Source organism: Lactuca virosa, chromosome 2 (genome assembly GCF_052849685.1).
Source record: "Lactuca virosa cultivar CGN04683 chromosome 2, Lactuca_virosa_CGN04683_v6, whole genome shotgun sequence".
NCBI classification, from domain to species: domain Eukaryota; kingdom Viridiplantae; phylum Streptophyta; class Magnoliopsida; order Asterales; family Asteraceae; genus Lactuca; species Lactuca virosa.
This window is the reverse complement of record NC_136427.1, coordinates 151,301,526-151,308,560: the sequence shown is the minus strand read 5'-3', so window position 1 is coordinate 151,308,560 and position 7,035 is coordinate 151,301,526.

Genomic DNA, 7,035 nt, shown 5'->3' with positions numbered 1-7,035 from the left:
TTAATCATAAGAAACGATGATATTTGGTTAAGCGATTTGTTAATGTCAGACAAGGGTGGATGCGGGCCAACCCTTAGTGTGGTAACCACCGACTGCTACAGAAAAGAAACGATTATGGATTCTCATGCATCGACACATATGTCGTACATGGGTAGATTAGTTGACAAATGAAAAAAAAAAAACAAAGTGTTTTCATTTGGAGGGTAAAATGAAAAGAGAAGGCACAAAAGACAAGTTAAATACCAATATTTGAGGTCAATGATTCATGTTGTCCTTCTGGTTTATATGAAAGTTTTCATGTAGTCTAAGAAACAAAAAGGGCATGATAAGCACTTGGTTAGATATAAGGAGCTACTTAGATCACCTCCAATCCTAACTTTGTAAATTACACTATATTTGCTTAAAAAATTTATAATTTTTTTCTAACAACAAACGAAACACTAAAAGATTACTATATATATATATATATATATATATATATATATATATATATATATATATATATATATATATATCACATAAACAATTTATTTTTTGCTTTTTGAAAAATATACATAAATTTTTTAAGTTACAATGTTATATTATTTCAATAAAAATTTGATAATGTCGTTATTCTAATGTATTTTACTATACTATGAAAAAATTATGAGAATTATTCATATTATAATCGCAATACTTATGATAAAGTTAAAAGAATAAGAGCTAATAATATTCAGTATTTTATTACTTTTAATTTTAATAACATAAATTGTTATGAATTAAACAGTCATCCCTAATAAATAAAGAACTTTTTGTCAGATGTCCTCTTCTCCTTCATTTGGACACATGACATTTTCTAGAATTTTTGAATTTTTTCTATTTTCCACTTGTCATTTTATTGTATTTTTCATTTTATTAAATTAAAATTCCACATTTAAGATGTATATTTTATTGTAATTGGTAGTTTCTTGATGAAAAAACACTTTTGTGATTGTTATTTTGTTGCCATGAGTGGCTAGTTTCTCTATTTGGTTAACTTTGGCTAAAACCCTTGGATATTTGTGGGTTTTGAAGGATTCATGCTTAATTGTCATTTATCTTATGTTTATGATTCTAGTTCATATTTCCTATGCTTGTTTAATACATTGATCATGAGCTTGGTACTTGAATGAGCAATTGTTGGTTTATTTCTTTGGTTTAGCATTGAATCATTGAATTTACTTAGAACAAGGGCTTTATGATGGTAGAAATCATCTCTAGCTTATGAATCATGACTCATTTATGGATGTGTAAGCATTGACATCCTATAGGAATTGGGGATTCCTTCATTCTTAAGGCTAATCAACTTTCTTGGGTTCAATTGCTTAAATTGAATCCTTGATTTTGATTAAGAAGGTGTGTTGTGGGCTTCCCCAACCTCCATATTACCTAAGAGGAATCTTGGCATATCATGCTTCATGGTTGCTATAACCAATTTGGGATGAATGATAAGCTTCATATTGAAACCTATCGAATAACAGAACAAACATAACACTTCCAACCCTGATCATCTCGATGCTACCAACAAAACAAATTCACTGACCATAACCAGATGAAGAACGCCTATACTTAACAGAAGGCTAAGATAATCCTTCGAGTAGAAGATCCATCCATGCAATGGTTAGACTCAAACGAGAACTGCACAACAGGATCAAATCAATTACTCTGAGATTATTTAATCCCACTGCAAGTGACTTAGCATTTCCCCATCAACAACCTACCCCACACACAAGAATCCCAAATCACTACTACTGCCCGAAACATCACACTACCTCCTACCTGCTTTCCAAAAGCAGTCGAGACCTCCCTGGTCCCAACTTGTCTGCCAACTATCTGAAATACCGGACTCCCGCCCGGTTGCTGAGCCTAAGGGTACTCACACAATCGCCTCATGCGACATACGAAAGACAACCTAAACTGGAAATAATTACCCGAACCATCTCGACACCAAATCCGATGCTAAACTAAACGCTACAGGACCAACTGTAGTCTTACCTCATACCCGGTCTCCCACGACCTACCAATTCCTGATTCCAAACATGTTGTGGCCCTCCCACAGCCTTGCGAACAAACCCAACTTGGCCTAACCCATCTAAAGAAAATCCATGAGCAAATCACAGATTTGCCACAATCTCACTGTTGCTCAGGTGTCACACCCCCAGCCATCGGCGAAAACACCGGGTAGTGTAACGTTATTCTTCGTATCACAGTTATATAACATACATTGAACAGTACTAAATAAAATACATACCTTTATTGATAACTGAAAGTTACATAACTGTTTTTCTAGAACCTATTACATAATATCCGACTATGGCATACTTCTTAATGAACAGAAAGGTAATAGTAAAACTTCTTCTATTCGAATACATACCAGCTTTTCAAGTTCCTGAAAACACATGCATTTTAAAATACGTCAACATAAAGTTGGTGAGTCCACAGGTTTTGACTCCATAAAATAATACATTTTCCACATTCAAAAGTATAGTTTTTGAAAGTATCATTTTGACTCTCCAACATTTAGTATGTATATTAGGTATAATAGTTTACTTATCAATTAAGTGTTATACCTAAACATTCCTTAATCCTAAGGTATAAGTAGGGGAAACTTATACTTAACATTAATACTTGTATACGACAAAGTATAATGTTTCTAACAATTTGCTACCATGAGCCTGTAACCGCTGCTATGACATAATACCTCTGATAGAACACACTCATGATTTACCATGAGAAACAAACACACTCATGATTTACCATGAGAAACAACACTGTACGCTTCATCGACGCCGGAACAATAATAAATAAAAGGATAGTTCATCACTTGCTTTTGGTTGACTGTAGCTAACAGTCACAAGTGGGGTGGTCAACCCGTATACTAATTATACACGACTTCCTCGCTCACACGGGATTAACGGTTACAGTTCAGAGGATTTCCACTAAGATCCCCAATCTTAGTTGATGAATACAATTACTCATGTAGACTTTGACGGCTTCCTATAGCTCTAACAACAAAAGCATCTTTATGTCTAAAACCCTAAGTTACTAGACTATGCTTTTAAACATTACTCCTAACTTCATAATATTTAGGCAGTATAACAGCTATATCTTGAAGTAAAACCAGGTTTTATCTTGACCTAAAACCAATAATAACAACATATAACGTTCCTAGTTTTATCTTGACATAAAACTATCAATAACAATACCAAGTTTTATCTTAACATAAAACTAACAATAACAACGTATAACATATCCAGTTTTATCTTGACATAAAACTATTAATAGCAACATACTTTATAACTTAACATATAAATCTTCCGAATATAACTTCGGAACTATATCGCACACAACATATATATAGAATCTTAAGTATAACTGAAGATCTATATTAGTAAATTAAAATACCGATAAGTTAATATTAGTTGTATATATTCAAAATATTATATTTAGAACAACTATACCCCGACTATTATAACTATATACTATTATATAGACATAATAATAACATATATATAATATCTAGCATGCGTTTCCCCCCGAAATATTAGAAAGTGGGGCCGTGAAACTCACCCTAGTAGCGTGATTTTATGTTATCTAAGCAAAAACGGTCAGCGTACGAGGTCGTCGGGGGCTCGGGATGCAAAATGGCCTCCAAAAACGAGATAGAGAGAAGAGTTTAGGTGTGAGAAGTGTTAAGGTCGAATTTGCTATTTATAGGCTGATTTTTGGCCATTCACGACGTGAACCAAGCATGTTCACGTCGTGAGGTCGATCCTGCTCACTTCGTAGACCCGCCATTTGGTCCCTAGCTTCGGATGGTGTCCCTTTGACTCCTCACGACGTGAATCAATCCTTGCTCACGTCGTGAACTTTTGGTTTATCACTTCGTAGACTTGCCATGTGCCTACTAGCTTCGAAATCTGGCCTTATGACTCCTCACCTCATGGACATTTATGTTCACCTCGTGAGTTCAGTCAGATTAGGGTTTCTGACAGCTGAATCTTCGAAAGGTCGTAACTTTCACATACGAACTTCGTTTTTGACGTTCTTTATATCCACATGTAGGTATTTATGAGTACTACAACTCTCTTTTAGACTTAAATAGCTAATTCTAAGTTTATTTTAAATTCCTCTTATTATAGAGATTTATAGTGTTCGGTTTATCATAACTTCTTCATGCGAAGTCAGATTCAAACATTCTCTATATTTTTGGGATCATATGGACGTATACTTTGAGTTGTATTATAAAGAAGGTTCATATTTGTATTAGAATTTATCATGAACTACATAACACTCTTACCACATTACTAGTTTAACATAATCACATTACATGATTGGCATAATCACATGTGATTGTCTATTGACCTATTTTGACTAGTGTTACATTCTCCCCCCGTTAGAATAATTTCGTCCCGGAATTTATCTTATGGATGGGGTTTCGTTAAACAGTTGGGGGTGTTTTTCTTTCATCTGATCTTCACGTTCCCAAGTAAGTTTAGGTCCTCGCAAAGAGTTCCATCGAACTTTCACTATGGGAATACGACTTTGCTTTAATCGTTTGACTTCTCGATCCATGATCTCAACAGGTTCTTCTACAAAGTTGAGTTTCGTATTGACTTGTATCTCTTCGAGAGGTATAACAAGAGTGTCATCGGATAGACATCTTTTGAGGTTTGATATGTGAAAAACATCGTGCACATTTCTTCGTGCTTGAGGCAACTTGAGTTGGTATGCGACATAACCAATTCTTGCCAGAATTTCAAAAGGTCCTATATATCGTGGGTTTAGTTTGCCTCGTTTCCCAAATCGAATTACACCTTTCCAAGGAGAGACTTTCAACATTACTTATCTCCAACTTGGAATTCTAAAGGCTTACGTCTTACGTTAGCATAGCTCTTTTGACGATCACGTGCAGCCTTTAATCGATCCTTAATTTGCACGATCTTTTCGGTTGTCTCGTGGATTATTTCTGGTCCAGTACGTAAGGTATCGCCTGTATGTTCTCTGGCCATCTGTGTATCTCCAACTTCTGCCCAACACACTGGGGAATGACATTTTCGTCCATAAAGAGCCTCAAATGGTGCAGCCTTGATGCTGGTGTGATGACTATTGTTGTAGGAAAACTCAGTTAACGGTAAATGAGTATCCCACGCATTTCCAAAGTCTATTACACAGGCTCGGAGCATATCTTCTAAAGTCTGAATGGTTCTCTCACTCTGACCATCAGTCTGTGGATGGTAAGCGGTACTCATGTTTAGACGTGTTCCTAAGGATTTTTGTAGAGATTGCCAAAATCGTGAAGTGAATCTACTATCTCGGTCAGAAATAATAGAATTTGGAACTCCATGCAATCTGACAATTTCCTTAAGATAAATTCTAGTTAGCTTCTCCATCTTGTCGTTCTCCTTAATTGGTAAGAAATGGGCGGACTTAGTCAACCTATCGACTATCACCCAAATAGTGTCGGACCCACTAGGAGTTTTAGGTAACTTAGTGATGAAGTCCATTGATATCTGCTCCCATTTCCATTCAGGTATTTCCGGTTGTTGAAGTAAACTTGAAGGCTTTTGATGTTCTGCCTTTACTCTAGAACATGTCAAACATTTGCTCACATAAGTAGCAATTTCTGCCTTCATGTTTGGCCACCAATAATGTACTTTTAAATCTAAGTAAATTTTGTCAGAACCTGGATGCACGAAATATCTGGACTTGTGGGCTTCTTCTAAGACCAAGTCCCTGACTCCACCGAACCTAGGCGTCCAAACTCGGTTGATAAAGTATTGTATTTTGTCATCTTTTCGTATAAGTTGCTTTTCCATTCCTCGCAAAGCTTCGTTCTTAATGTTTCCTTCTTTTAGAGCCTCAAGCTGAGCTTCTCGTATTTGTGCGGTAAAGTTAGAATGGATAGTTATAGTTAATGCTCGTACTCGTCGGGGTTTAATATATTCTTTCCGGCTCAAGGCATCTGCTACCATGTTTGCCTTTCCGGGATGATAACGAATCTCACATTCGCAATCATTCAACAATTCAACCCATCTTCTTTTTCTCATATTAAGATCTTTTTGGTCGAAGATGTGTTGGAGACTCTTGTGGTCGGTAAAAATAGTACACTTAGTACCGTATAAGTAATGTCTCCAAATTTTTAGTGCAAAAATTACAGCTCCTAATTCAAGATCATGGGTAGTGTAATTATTCTCATGCATCTTAAGTTGTCGTGATGCATAGGCAATATCTTTTCCTCTTTGCATCAACACACATCCCAATCCTTGATTTGACGCGTCGCAGTATACAACGAAATCTTCTGTTCCATCTGGAAGGGATAGGATTGGTGCACTACACAACATTTGCTTCAGTTTCTGAAAAGCAGCTTCTTGTTTGTCTTCCCAATTGAACTTCGTATTCTTCTGGGTTAGTGCTGTAAGTGGCTTGGCTATTTTGGAGAAATTCTCTATGAATTTACGGTAATAGCCAGCAAGTCCTAGGAATTGACACACCTCTGTTGGCGTCTTTGGTGCTTCCCAATTCCTGATTGCTTCAACTTTGGATGGGTCAACATGAATTCCTTCGTTGCTAACTACATGACCTAAAAATTGTACTTCTCTAATCCAAAACTCACATTTGGAGAATTTAGCGTACAACTTTTCTTTTCTTAGTAGTTCCAAGATTATTTGCAGGTGTTGACCATGTTCTTCCTTGGTTCGTGAATATATCAATATATCATCGATAAATACGATCACGAATTTATCCAAGTATGGTTTGCAAACATGATTCATGAGATCCATAAACACTGCTGGGGCATTGGTTAATCCAAAAGACATAACTAAGAACTCATAATGACCATAACGTGTTCTAAATGCTGTTTTTGGAATGTCGTCTTCTTGTACTCTGAGTTGATGGTATCCTGATCTAAGATCTATCTTTGAGTAGTAGCTGGATCCTTGAAGTTGATCGAATAAATCATCAATTCTCGGAAGTGGATAACGATTCTTGATCGTTAGCTTGTTTAGCTCCCGATAA